At 37.0% G+C, this 15936-nt stretch overlaps 1 protein-coding gene across 3 annotated transcripts in view; it reads left to right on the top strand.

Moving 5' to 3' along the window:
* The window catches only part of LOC134542448 (ecdysone-induced protein 74EF-like), a 507486-nt gene that overhangs the window by 63420 nt on the left and 428130 nt on the right, over positions 1–15936 (top strand). Inside the window, exon 1 of one of the 3 annotated variants that reach the window (XR_010076801.1) lies at positions 7360–7743. The exons of the other annotated variants lie outside the window; for them this stretch is intronic. The gene's annotated coding sequence lies outside the window, so the exon portion shown is untranslated. Of the gene's footprint in view, positions 1–7359; positions 7744–15936 lie in introns of those variants that run through there. 3 annotated transcript variants of the gene reach the window in all.

Genomic DNA, 15936 nt, shown 5'->3' on the forward strand with positions numbered 1-15936 from the left:
ATTTTTTAATTCAATGAAATTTTCAACCAGGATATTAAACGCAAGTGAAAGATCGTTGATGACAAATGTATGTTCATACACGTACAGACTAAATCCTACATATATTCCTGATTTAAAATAATTACGTGGACATATGCCAATGATGGTACATAGAAAAAACCCTCACGAGTGGACATTAAAGGTAAATACATAAACAGCACAAACGAGCACAATGGCTGACAACGACGAGACAGATGCAACCTGTGTTCGTCTGGACTTATATTTTTTCTGTCTTAAGGGGGTAGTATTCTAAATTATTTTGCTTCCATAATTTCGCATATTTGTTCATTATTTTTAATAATTTCATAAATTAACTATTGTTAACTGTCTATAAAATGTATAAATTTAATAGGTATTTATTTAATGGTTTTTAGAAAATTCAAGGCCAATTTTTATGTCGATCCTCGCATGAACTAAAAGCATGTAATCGTGTTATATGCAGTTTTAAATTAACCGTTTGTATGTAGCCCTTGATACTTAATTTATTTCTTATCTGTCATATCTCAAAAGAAATTTCGTTTTCCACAATACACAATACTACCAGCCTGAGTTTTCCAAAACAGAAACACGGATATTCCACGAAATCTTTTGGTAGCAAGCTATACTGCCAACATGTTTACGTTTGCATTACTTTGATGATCGGATCACAACTCTCTCGCCACTCTCCTCTACACTGTGGGCCAGTCAACCAAAGACCAACCAGCAGTAGAGGCCGAATCAAATCGACCCATTGAAAAGAAGGGGAGTTCTTTTAGTAAGAAGAGATCAGCCCACCAGGGGGCCCCGGTTGTGTTTCGAGATTTTTTCTAATACTTGGGATTATCCTGATAGGACGAAAATTAATAATATATATTTTAAATAAAATTCACAACTAACCTTACACGTTATGCTGTAAGCACAGATTATTTTCATAGTTTTGGTGAAAGTAACATTGAACGACTTTAGAGATATATTTTTTAAATCTGTGGGTCCCTCAGCCCTTTGATTCTCTCAAAGAGTTCGCGCGGGGGGCAAACAAAATGACGCTCGATTTGCCCGAGAAGGTGACTCCACGCCCCACACCGTCTAGAAAGTTGCGAGCTGAACTCAGCTGCGCCTCCCGACACACCCTCCCCCTTCAGTTCTTACCGCGAAACCCCTTCGCGAGTGAAAGTAGCGCTACTGAAGCGTGCAGGCTAGGCGCATGTGTGCTCGCCGCTGCACACGAGGAGCTAAAAAAAAAAGGAAAACAAATAGAAACGCGTCCTTCACGCAACCTTGCACTTTTTTTATATTGTTACGAGTATACTCGTAATTTGGGGAGAAAACTGGGTTCGTAAGGAATAGTACAATTAAGTTTTATTACTTTTTAATTACTAAGATTTATATTACTAATAAATAATTGTACTTAAAAAGAGTCTGATCACCAATCACTTGCACTTAAAAATGTTTATTCACAAGTCACTCAATGTTTGTCAAGTTCCGCAGTTCGCACTCCTCACTGGAGCCAGGCTCGACAGTGGTTCGCCCCTTACCTCACGCCTGTCCTCACACACACAGTCTCGCACCACTCAGTCGCACTCTCACGGTCCCGTCGCTCCTCGTCGCGCCGCTTTCAAAGGGCTCTCTCACCATCTTCGCACTTTTCTTCACTCGCGGAACTCTCCGAACTCTCGGAACTTCCGCAGAGGCCGGCGTCGTAGCTTATATATCGGTAGCGTTCCTTCTCGAAGGGGCGAGAGCAGCTGTGACATGTTGCGTCATCCCGGGCCAGCCCGACGCCCGAAACACCCAGAACAGCGATGCTTATTCACGCCACTCCTCGCGGTGGCCTCTGTAAGTCCGGAATTCTCAGGCCGCTAAAGGTGATAATATCCCGAGGTGGGACGATGCGCATGGGCAGGAGGGGGAGGGGGGGCGAGGACCCTTGTAATCCGGCCAGGCACGCGTGGCATGCCATACGTCAATGGACGGCGCATGACGTCAGTGGCCGTGCGGGGCCGCCAGCCAGCTCCGAACCTGGCGAGCGTCGAGGTCCTGTCTGCGTTCGTAACAATATGTAAAAACTTAACTCTCGGTATATGGCATTTGGAATGTGATAGAACGGAAGTCGCATGGGAAAAAAAAGGGGAACCACAGTGCTGCCATCTGTGGTGGACGGCGCGCTTCAAAGTTAGCATGTACAACGGGAAACTATATAGCATTAACTGTTTAGTGAATTTTAACAAGATGGGTAGTATATTTATAAAATTCTTTGTCGGAAATCAGGTTCAAAGTCGGTGTTTAATATTAAAATATAAATATTTTTTTCGCTTTTATCGTAGCCATTTAGTTATAAATTAAAATTTCGCTCTGCAAATGGAATAATTCAATAGTCGACTTAGCTGCTCAGGCAGCGAATTCTAACGGCGGGTGCGGAAACTATGTGTAATGAAATACAATCGAAAACACAATTTGTGTACATTTATCACGCTCGGTATTATTTCAACGAATTCGACATTAAATTTACTGTCTGAGTTTCGTATTATAAGTATATTTGCACCTGTGAACACAAGAATTTGCTCGTTGCCGAGGTTAGATGTTACACATCTCTGGCGTTTTTTTAAATTTATTTATTGGATTACATGTTCCAAGTGTCTTCCTGGTTCGTTGTTTCGAGAGTGCGGCACAAAACTGACATCACACTACTAATGCCAAGGCAAATATTATGTCAGCCAGTATAACGTAATGGCGGCCATCTTATTTTCGTCTGCTGGAGGTCGATGCCGACATATTGTTTTTGTCTACTAGAGTGCGCTGCTGCATATTAGTTAATTTTTTCCCGCTAGAGTGCAGTATTTCATTGTCAGGTTGTTCGCCATCAGGAAATTTTGCCGCCATATTGAAAATAAATCATTTTTAAGCTTGAAAATCGGAAAAATATTCCAAAAATATTTTTAAAATTTTAGAAATTTATTTACTGGCTGATACAAATACCTCGACTTGATGCTTGACTGATGAAAAAAAAAGTTAATTTTAGGTAAAAAATTATTATTTAACTAAAATTACCAAAAAAGAAATGAATGAAAAGAAAATAATATTACAAATAAAAAAATTATTATGAAATTTCTACAAGTACAAAAACAAACCAATCACTAGCCTTTCTCGTTTTTTCTACAGTCTTCTTAGAAGGCAAAGCGAGACCTTTACATGACTTGACATGTATTTTCAGGGCAATTCTACATGCCAGTCGATTAACCATGCACATATATTCAGTAGGTGGCCAATCAAATCCAGTTGGTAGCCAGGTGCATTCAGTAGGTAGTCAAACACATCCAGTCAGTAGCCAAGATATATTTTTCGACGATACTTGCCGAACATTTAAACAGGTCATGTTCAATGTCAGGCGTTCAGACCAGGCATCACCGAACCACGAGATAATCATGGCCTGACTACAGTCTTGTCGATGCACATAGAAATAAAAGGAAGCCCATTAAAAAAAGAAAGCACATTGGAAGCACATTTAACGAAAAGGACATAGCATTGGTCCAAAATTCAACTCAGTAGGATACAATATCGTCGCAGGGATATAATATCATCGCAGGGATACGTTTTCGTACGCAGGGATACAGCACAGGGATACGATCTCATCGCACGGATACGATCTCATTGGAGGGATACGACGCAAGGATACGCCACAGCAATAAGATCTCGCCACAAGGATATGATCTCGCCACGAGGATATGATCTTTCCACAAGGATAAGATTTTATGATTGGAGCGTGATAAATATACGCAATTGAAAAAATACTTAAAAGATAGCACCGATTTCGTAATGCTTTAAGAACCAACAAAATGTTAAATATTTTTAACGCCTTGTTTGTTCCTACACAATTTTCCTGACTAATAAATTGTAGGTATTTTTTTAAGTTGTGATTACTAGAGACCTGTAAAATTCGCGGATTCATTTCGCGATAGGATAGAGTCCAAATACTTTTGACATTATTTTGCTTCAGTGATTGGGCCACAGTTTATCTGAAGGACTCTGGGCCAATGAAAAATCTTTAACAGAAGAATTAGCGTATCACGATCATTCCAGTCAACAGGTGTTACGAGTCGGTAACCAATCAGCAGATGTAATTTTCACGAGTGCATAGAGGATCATGAAGTCTATCCTTTAGGGATTTGAAATCGCGAATTTTACAGGTCTCTAGCTGATTACATATTGTTACGACTGTTTAAGTTTACAAAGTGTATTCCAGGATAGTTAAACTACCATAAACTTTACTTTGGCACTCCAACACACTTAGTACAGCCCCCGATGTTCTCGAAAGTTAATATTTATGGATGCATGTTTCCACACGTGGGCCCGCCATATTGACGACTTCGGGGTCGTGGCTATAGCAGATTCTGCATGTTTGCGCACTGGACTTATATTTCTTTCATTGCACTAAAGATCAGGCGATGATCATACCGGTCTAGGAGGAGATGTCTCATGTTCAGCGTTGAGGCATGTACTTGGGACGGGTTCGGTACTCCTGTTGTTCAGCTAGCTCTCAGAAATCAATAGTACCATCTTGTTAAATAGAATTATAGTTAAATTTTGAAAAAGGAGAAGAGTTTTACTTTTTTTCTTCTAAAATGATTACTTTTCGTATGTTTATCCCGCTCGTCATTATTTTAAAGAATTCTACTTGTACGATTATCGCATTATGTGTATTTGCAACATGAGAACACACGAATTTGCTCGTTACTGAGGTTAGATGAAGCGCACTGAAAGTCTCGCTCACATCTTTTTCTCGAGGTTGGTATCAGTTCAGGGTGGTGTTGGCTGGGCCCGGCTTGCCCGTCGTGGACCCCGGAGAGCGCGCGAGAAAGTTGCGCCCTTGGCTGCCGGCTGCATCGCCGGAGAAGATCGCCGGAACTGGACCTGTGCAGTTGCATCACGCTTTCCCTTCCGGACACTCCCGCTCGCTCGCAGCCAGCGTGCTGCACCGGGACAGCTGGCGCTCGGCCATCCGCGCGCACGGCTTCACCGCTCAAGACTCAAGATACCCGAGTGGGGGTCGTTCGCGAGTAATGCTGAGCTCTGGTCACGTATTTCGTTTTCAACCTGTGTTTTTAGAAGAGCGAAAATGGCTGCAACACGTGTTTTCAGAAAAGAAAAAAAAAAAACATTTTAAGCATGAATCTCCCGGTAGAGATCCTTGAAAGCACTCAAGAAACTTTCGTTACACCTTTATCTTCATTTCTCCACCAGTTAACGTTACGATCACCGGTTGAATCACATTTTGGTCCTATGCACGACTACAAGACTGCGCGCCAGTGCACAGCCTTGCGCTTGCTAACGCGCTAGTAGCACCAGCGAGCGTCGCGGTTATCATTCTGCACGAATACACTACTGGCTCTGCGGTGCCCTTAACGACGAAAATGCTGTTTCACACTTATTAATAATCACCAGGCGTGGCTAATCACAATTTCTGCAATGTTTCGGATATTGTAATATGGCCATGGTGCGGTAGAATTTACGTCACTACAACATGCTATCTCTTGAAAATTCACAATTATATGTTTAAAAGCCAAGAAATAAGGGAAATTTTTTAGACATGTGTCTTTAGAATTTGGTTCATGACTTTAACCCTCATTACACAATTAAAATGTACGTATTCCTTTTACCTTCGGTGTTCTAAACTTACAAGTGTAATTATCAATTTCCAGTCTATCATATTCGTAATAAATTTAAAGAAAAATTATACTTTTTATTTGAATCTCATAATGTCTCTCACCTAACGCCGCATAAACAAATCTTCTGGTAGGCTTCGATTGGTTTTCGGAAATCTGACCCTTTGAATAAACATTACGTTAAAATTTTCGAAAACGTACAGATGCCAGACTAATTTTACTGTGTAGATCTCTATTAAAATTTTGTAACTTGAGAATCAGTTAAATTTGAATGAGAATGTGTTAAACACTGATCCGTTGGTAAGTCAGTTTGGACCAGTTTCACAGTTTTTACCGTCTTGATGTTCGAGTGCAGGTATAGGAGTCAAACTCATCAACTTTTAAGTGTAATGCAACGTCGATCACAGTGTCAATTTGATAACAGTGCTATTTAATGATTACTTCACCAGTTAAAACTCATTTGTTGATTGCACCCCAGTCTAGTGCCTTTCACATATAGTCGATAAGTCTTTTTTGTGGTTGCACTATTTTCATCCCTAAGCTTTTCATTGCTCGCACCTTTTATTTGTGAAAGTTCTTGGGTGCATTAAATGCAACCTGAAACTCACATTTTTCTCTTCCTCCACAGATTTGAGTTCTCGTCAGTGGCTCCTCTGTGTACCACTTTCACGCCTTCGATTCTCCTCTTTCATTTTGTCTCGCAATTTAATTTTCTATACTCACATTATACACAAATATGTGTTAGCAAAGCAGTAAACTAGCAGCACACTAGAAGTACACACGTCTTCACGCTCTATTGGTTATTCTGGCGTTTGTTTTACTTTCCTAAACAGAGCGATTAATTTACGACCAGAATTGATTTGACAGATTGAAAACTAACAACCTCGAGAAGTATGCCATGGGTTTAAACGCTGGATAATCCCAAGCCATAACTAAAAATTTTATGATGCCATAATTACAAACATCGTGTTAAAGGTTTTAACGCTTAAAGTAAATGAATATCATGTTACATTATTAAGTTTAAAATTGTTTTTTACAATTGATTCTCTTTCTTTCAAATATTAAGTAGTAATTTGTCGGAATGAATATTCTCAGGCCCAAAAACCCAAGCACACCGCCGATAAGACGTTTACCGTTAAACACTTTAAACTGAAGTCAAAACTGTAGTCGAAATTTTTCATAAGCTTGGGGTATAGTAAAATTAGTACTTATATTGTGATGGCGCTGATAAGAGTCAAAATGTAGTTATTTTGGACTTTTGAGTTACATAATTTTGAGGTATCGCCAGGAGGCTATGCTAAAATGTTAATAATTATATTATTTGCTTTTACAAAATTTTGAGTCAAATTTTTGCATTTGTTGAAGGTACTGAAATTCCACACAAAAATCCACGCAGTAACCCCCGGGTTTAGTTAGTCAAAAGGAACCACACGGTGTTTTCGCTCTAGCTTCGTGTCAGGCTGGCCTCAGAAGTGACGACAAAGGAGTAGTTAGGCCCCATAGGTGGTTCTGCTTGAGTCGACGATGCCGTGGTTACTGCCAGGAGAAAGGGCGACTGGCGCGGGGATAGCAGGTGTGTTTCCTAAACAGCGGCATACTGCGGACTCGAATGTTTTAATAGACCGTCACACGTCGCGCGCGGCCACGTCGCTGCCAGCACGTTTGGCGGCTTCTAGCGAACCCAACACAAGCTAGTGTCGCGTCGCGGACGTGCTGTCAGAAGCTGACTGGCAATTAACTAGCGCACGTTCACTTCGATATTTCATTAACACTTTTTGTGAGTGCTACTCGGATGTTATATTAGTTAAACTTGATGTACGTATGAAATGTTCTAACTTAGTCATACTCTCTGTAAATTTTTGTGTTGTAAATGGAACAGAAATGTTCATGTAAAATTACAGGTATTTGTACATTTGTACATTTACATGAAAAAAAAAACCGTAGGGGAAGCCGGGGCACAACGCAACAGGGACAGCTCAATTTTCTCGGCGTGTATCAAGACAAGTGGCGGCACAGTGCGATGAGTTGTGCTTCACGTGACAAAGAAAATTCGATTTTTGTGTTGGTAAGTAGAAATTTTTCTTTCTGTAAATGTTTTGTTTAACCAATTGAACTTGTAATGTACAGGTGAAACACAGTAACTGGGTGAAGCTTATTTATAGCAGTAGGTATTCATGATGTGAATTTTATTTTTGTGTTTATAACTGTACACTACGGGGCACTTTGCAAACTTTGCAACTACGTGTTGCATCTTACCCCAGTCATGTTGCAACATGCCCCATGCAGTGTCCTGAACTATATATATATATATATATATATATATATATATATATATATATATATATAAATGAAACGTTTATTCATGTTTCTAGGTAACCACATAATTTAACGAGTATTTATGTGTCATTTTAATATTGTATAGGGTAGTAAAAATACTGAATTAAGAATAAGTATATTATTAGTAAATGTTAGATAAATGATGTGGTAGTAAACATTTCCTTAAATAATTTTGCGCAAAATTAGTTTTATTTTTTTCTGGTCTTCATTACATCATATATAACAGAATAAATTTATGTGGATTTTATTACTTCACTACAACATGGCTACGTTTTTGTTATTTAAATTATGTTTTTATAACATACATTAAATATAAATGTGCCCAGAAAGTTAAATTATTATATTGATTAAGCACCTGGTTTTGATTATCTTTTTTTGTATCTGAAAGTGTTAATAGCCTGTATGCAGTATTTATGCTGCAGCAATATTAATAATTAATTCTATATGCATTTTAAAGTCATCAGTAGTATATAATAGTTCCTTCGGGCACAGGGTGCAGGGTGAGGTGTGAGGCGGGGTCAATGACCGACCAAGTCTGACGTCACAGTGATTATCTTGGTGTCAAATTTCATCAAAAATGACTGAAAATTCCTCAATATTCTTTTAAAAAATTTCGCTATTTTGAGGGGAAAATTCCCGCTGTGAGGAAAATTTCCAATTGTATTCATCAGAAATGTCAATGGCTTAAATTCCTTATCGGCAAGCCGCCCTAAGCCGCTGAGATCAGAATCTTTACCTCGGTCACCGTCGATGCACTACACTTTTCGTTAAGGTCACCATCTTGAAATTCAGTAATTTTTAAGCTATAAAATCGGGATGAATTTTAAAATTAATAAAAAAAATACTAATCAAATATTTATAAAAACTTCCGCCATTTTATAACAGTCATTAAAATCAATAATCACCATCCGATTTTTATTTAAAAAAATTTAAAATTAAAAAAATATATTTAATATGAAATTTTAATATGAAAATTTTCCGCCATTTTTTAAAATCGTCCGGAATCTTGAAAATCTATAATTACTATCCGATTTTAACTGGGAAATTTTCTAAAATTTATAAAAGTTATTAATTAAATTTTAATTAAAAGACATCCGCCATTTTGGAAGTCGATCGCCATATTGAAAAACCGTTATTATCATGCGATTTTAATGGATTTTTTTTAAAATTCAATAAAAATTTAATTAATTAATTTTTAATTTTAAAACATGCCTATGCCATGAAGTTCTCTGTTCAAATCTGGTGCGGTCATTTGATTAAAAATGGCGGCAGATAATTCCTCCATGGAAGCTCCCTCTGACCTCCTACCACTAATGCCGAAGCAGATATTATGTCTGCCAATATGATGTCACGGCGGCCATCCTGTTTTTGCTGTCATATTATTCAAAATTTTACCCTTTAGAATGCATTAATTATTTATTACCAGGGTGCCCGCTATATTATCGGCCATCTTAGCCGCCATATTGGAAATCTTTATTTATTGAGCTAGAAATTCGGGGAGGATTCAAAAATTCATAAAAAAATCACTTATTAAAATAATGTTTGATTCGATTGATATCGTCCTCGGTTCGAAAACTGGTCGCTGCAAAAATGTAATTTTAGGTAAAAATATGTATTAAAAAAATATGGTGAAAAATCCTAAATAGCAGTTTAGGTTCCTAGTCTGTCAGCCTCCAGTAAGCCAGTGATGACATATTGGTCACCATCTTGAAAATTCGTAATAATTAACCTATAAGTTTGGAAAAAATAATAATCATAATAAATGTTGTCTATTTATGTATGTAAGATTGAGTCAGTACATTCCGTCATTGGTTTGATTATCGACCACTGATAAGAGTACCGGAAGCTTAACATATATTTTAAATTCTGTTTTTCATTACCTTTCATGGAGTTTATTAATCATTCTCTACAAGATTCTATACAAGATACCTGTCCGGCGAAATAACTATGTTGTTGCTGTGCCTATCACGTAAATCTAATTTTTCGATACTTGGAATCCTTTCAACCAGGGCCTGTACAATGTTAGGCGTATAGGCCAAGTGTCTTCAGATCACGAGGCCAGATCATGTACAATGTCAGGCGTATAAACCACACACAAACCCTTCTAGAACAATACTTGCTGTATATTATAAAACAAGTGTAACATTTTTCAAGCAGTCAAGACAGTCACTGTCACACCTAAAGTATCGATAAAATCAATTAAAAGCAATTAGACCAACGCAACATGTTTTCGTTCACTAAAGGACCAAGAATCCCTAAAAATGTTTTTATCAAGACCAAGAGGTTTTGAACCAGTAAACATTCAGAGTTGACTAAAGACTTGACTACGCACATTTAACGAAAATACACACATTCAACAAAAGAAAAGAACACACAATACACACACTTGAATGCAATACACTCATTGGACAAGCAATGGACATGCAATACACACACAGGACTCGCAATGAACACACAATACACACACAGGACACGCAATGGACACACTGGACATACAATGGATACGCAATACACACAGGACACGCAATGGACACACTGGACATACAATGGACACACATTACACACAGGACACGCAATGGACACGCAATATACACACTGGATATGCAATGGACACGAAATACACACACTGGACACGAAATTGACATGCAATTTACACATGACAAGCAATGAACGCGCAATACACACACAGGACTCGCAATGAACACACAATACACACACAGGACACGCAATGGACACACTGGACATACAATGGATACGCAATACACACAGGACACGCAATGGACACACTGGACATACAATGGACACGTATTACACACAGGACACGCAATATACACACTGGATATGCAATGGACACGAAATACACACACTGGACACGAAATTGACATGCAATTTACACATGACAAGCAATGAACGCGCAATACACTCACTGGACACACAATTCACACACTTGACATGCAATGCACACACCGAACATACAATGAACACACAATGCACACATTTAACACACAGTCGCGAGAACTCAGTCTTAGTTAGAAATCAGAAATGTATGTATAAACCAAAATATAATTTATTTTATTAATTTTATACAAATGCAGGTAAAAGAAGTCATAATTATATCTAGCCAGTTTTCCTTTTAGTATTTTGAGTATGTAGGCTACTTCGTTGAGGTGCGAGTAGTTTCCTCCACTAATCAATACCATCATTAGTTCCAGGCGATCGACCAATATGTTAGGATCTTCCCATGATGTATATTCAATATCTTCTGATATCGTCGTCTTCCTGTAATGTTTGTTATTAATATTTTTAAGATAATTATCTTTCCAGTGATCATCGTAAGCTTGATCAGAATAATTTATTTTATCACATCGTTTCCATCGTTTTAGTCAATCTTGCCAACTTTGAATGCTTCATTACAGTCTCCGATCGTGTCACCAGCTTCAGAGTCACTGTCACCATCATCTTAGAAATCATAATCTTCACCTGGATTACTGTAAGAATTCGAAATTGTTGACCTAGAAACTTCTTCATCGTCTAAAAGCTTCCGTTTTAAGTGTCGGTCAGTATTACTCTAAAGTATGAAGGATCTACTTGATATGGGCTTCAGTGTATTTTCAATTTTCACAGTGTTGATATTTCCATTCATTTAAGTCATCCTTAAACCGCCTGCTTCCTTCAATTGAATTTCTGTGCTGAGATCAGGAGAGATATGAACATGATCACATACAAAACAAGGAAAATTAGTTACATCATGTAGCGTACTCTTCCTTAGTGTCGTGGCTTTATTTTGTCCTCTATCTCGTAAGTGGGCTTGGCTTTACAAGTTCTGCAGCGTAAACAACAATGATACACCGAACACAACTTGTCATTTTGCTAGTAGGTTTTTAACACAGTCATTCTCGTGTTGTCTGGCATTCTTTCTCAGGACAAAATTCTTGCTGCAGTATCTACAGCGCTGTCCTTCCGATACAGATGCAGCCAATGAACCAGCTTCTGCGACTAATGCCCGATACAAACAGATTTTTAATTAGAAACAGATACTTAAATATAATTTTTAATATTTCGTCAGCGAGAGTTTTTTTGACGTGATAACGTCTTATAAATCGATGAACGCCGGCTGCACGCACGAAAAAGCATGACTCATTGTCACGTTCTGCCTGAGCCGAGCGTGCAAGCGAGAGCGCGGAACAAGCGATAGAGGCACGATCGGCTTGTGACGCATCTATCTCTCTTCCACTCCATCGGCCGATGCGTCCGAGTAGAAGAGAGACAGCGGCAGCACACAACCTCGTTAATGTGGTTTCCATTATTTATTACAAGAACAATTGCTGCAAAAAAGGTAATTAATTCTTGTATTTTAAGAATTTGATTAGCGATATAACCTCATATATTTGTTCTTTGATTATTAAAAAACAAGGAGCATCGGTCGGCGAGTGCAGTAATAATAGGTTTTGTTACAATTTTGACTAAAAAATTATTATCTCATATAAACGATCGTATAAAAAGTCAACTGCTTTTATTTAGTATTCAATGAAAGAAATGATCGTGCGTAGCTATTGATGTAATATTAAAAATTAATGTTTAACCTCACACATGTCATAACAATGTGTTTAAAATGACAATTTGAACCGGCCAACCACCGTGCGAGGAAAATCTTCTATAATATCAAACAGGTTAAGGCGGGCTTTTTAAAAGCAGCAATTTAAAAAATTTGATTTTTTTGTCCAATTTCGTCATTTCAAATTAACAATTTATTGACATTGATTTGATTTCATTTTATTTCTATAACTAATTGTTCGTGATTATATTTAAACAAATTATTTAAATTAAATTTGCAAAAAATGGTAAATAATATTTGAAAATTAAAAAGTATGCAATTTTACATCAATGTTTTCTTATGACGTTATCACGTAAAATTATCACCCGTAAACCGACTTTACTAACAACCCCCCTTTTTTCCAATTTTGAAAGACTCATGGCCAACAAAAAATAACGTCACGTGTTGTTTTGAGGTATATATTATTTATTTTTTTATGTGGGATGCAGGATGCTCACTCACGATCGCACAAGGAGGGCTACGCTAGACATCAAGGAGAAGGAAGTTCTTCTTGCATGATAACATTTCTCAACTGTCTCAAGACATTGTAATCGACTCAGTATTGAATATTTTATTCAATGTGTAAACAAAAACAACTGTTTTTATGTTGGATGCAGGATACTCTCTCACGAATACCAGAGGAGGGCTTCATCAAGGAGAAATAAATTCGTCTTTCATGATAGTGTTTCTCAGCTGTCTCAAGGCATAGTAATCGACTGATTAATGAATCTATTTTGTTTGAATTTCACAAAAAAAATATATATATATATATTGTAAGGGCTGAGTTAGTAATATGAATTCAGCAATTTATACGAAACTCTGAATAAAAATGCTTGTGTCATTACGAAAAAAAATTACATGTCGAGATTGTTTTCTCAGGAATAATCAGGATCACACGGAGAAAACTAATGCACGTTTTCCTAAATAAAGATCAGAGAAATTTAAAAAACAATTACAACACAACTTCCTTTAGCTTGCGAACTTTTCCTTTGTTCAGCAAATATAGTTTTTTTTTAATTTATTTTTATATACTGGGTACGGATTCTTACCCGGGCATTTATGGGCTGTGTTTTCCTAGTATCTACAATAGTTAAAGTTTTTGTAAACTGTTTCCTGAATAATTAATAGCTTTTCAGTATTAACTGCGCTCATAATAAGCATGATACAACAAAATAAAGTCCAATTGTTGAATATTCGATTATCTTTTCCATGGTTTAAAAAAAATGCTTGAATAAAACATCAATTAAAATACAAAATTATGCGCCAATTTTCGTAAAAAAATACTCAGTATTATTTCGAAAAATGTATTTTAAACATGCAAAAATAACCATAGCCATGGGTTGAACAAAATTAAAATATATTTCTTGTAGCAATACAAAATATTTCTTGACAACTGGTTTCCAAAAGAATCTTTTGTAAAAGTACAGAACATTTTTTTCTGCGCATTTACCTTTCCATATTTTATATCTTGTCTTTCAAATATATAGTGCCAAAAATCGGATTTGTCAAAAAGTCTAGTGGCCACTTTTTTTTTAAATGTTGTAAAACAAATAGTTTCAGAATGACTGTACTTACTGTTTCCGGGAAGAAAAGGTAAACTTTATAACCAGCCAGCAAATCCGTAACAATTTATGGGTATTAATTATTTCCTTGTAATAGCATTTTTCATTTAACCTCCTCTTGCTGTTAAATTATCAGAACTATTATTACTCTTTGTAGCCTGTATGATTCGTGTAAAAGCCTACTTGTTAGTTAAACAGTTTTGGAAACATCCTTAACACATCTTTGCTTATGTTGTCTCGGTTTTAATCTCCGCATTTCCACACAACCATTCTGCACGAAAATGAGAATATTATTTTCCAAAACAAGTTATTTCTGTCAAGTGTCACGAACTGTTTTCAAAGAAGCATATACTTTTTTCCGACGTGTGACACGTCTCTCGGTTTTGGTTTCTTGAACACCACTGGAGTTCCCAATCCTACCTTTTTGTAAACTTAGTGATTGATAGGTTCAGCCTTTGTTACAAAATTAATTATTTTCTTCAGACAGGATTTTTTTCTCTGATACCTTATTAGAACAATTTTATCGTAGACCTGTTATGAGACTCCAGTATCCACTCAACTTGTTAAGCTAAGAGCCTTAGGAAAAAAAAAAGAAGGGAAAGGTTAGAACTCAATTAAAAAATAAATATTACAACTGATTATTTTGTTCAAACTTGGTTATTTGTATAATCTTGTACAAATTATGAGATGATAACTAAATTGTAAAAAAATTTGCAATCGCTTACGTTAGGTGTTTCGTCTGGATTCTAGCCAGAAGTAAAAAACTTGTTACAGAGGTGTGGGTAAAGCTGGGCTTCACCGGGGTGCTGTCACAACTTAGAAACACACAACTTAGAAACACATAACTTAGAAACACACAAGATAGAATGTTCTAAGCTGTGTGTTTCCAAGTTATGACGTTTCTAAGGTGTGTGGTTCTGCGTTGCGTGTTTCTAAGTTATGGCAGTTTTAAGTTGTGTGTTTCTAAGTGTTGATAGTTCTAAGTTATGACTTTATAAGTTATGATGTTTCTAAGTTGTGTGGTTCTGCGTTGAGTGTTTCTAAGTTACGTGTTTCTACGTTATGACAGTTCTAAGTTGTGAGTTTCTAACTTGTGAATGTTCTAAGTTATGAAATCTAATTTTTGTCGTTTCTAAGTTGTATGTTTCTACGTCGTGTGTTTCTAAGTTATGATCGTTCGAACTTATGACAGTTCTAAGTTACGTGGATTTTTTCGAGGTTTCTAAGTTATGACTGTTCTAAGTTGCGTGTTTCTAAGTTATGTGTGGTTCCCGGCTTCACCAGCCATGTTTGAATTTCAGTTTTTGGCTATTTAAATAAATTTATGCAGAGATATTTTTCAAATATGAGACTAAATTTTACGCTGTACTTGCTGGGAAACTGACTGTAGACGCCACCAGTAAAATAGGGCGTAGAATATATTTGGGGACGAAATTGTAAACAAAAAAATACTGTACACAATGCTTGTATATCTTGTTCCTAAGTTTTCGCGATCAGACCAAAAAACCTACGATCAAGATTTAAGTCTGTGTGTCTTGGTGATTCCAGACAACTGGATAACCTGAAATTCTACTCAGCAGAATCCTGATTGGCCAGACCATCATTCAATCACGGCCACACATACGGACTAATTACATCTTGGCTGTGAATGGCCAAGATGTAAATACTATACCAAGTATTCAGTTGTTAATCACCCTTGAAAATGACTGAAAAATGGAAAGCTGAAACGTCAGGGCACATCATCATTTCCCCGGACCTCGTATTA

This window comes from Bacillus rossius, chromosome 1 (genome assembly GCF_032445375.1).
Source record: "Bacillus rossius redtenbacheri isolate Brsri chromosome 1, Brsri_v3, whole genome shotgun sequence".
Classification (NCBI taxonomy): domain Eukaryota; kingdom Metazoa; phylum Arthropoda; class Insecta; order Phasmatodea; family Bacillidae; genus Bacillus; species Bacillus rossius.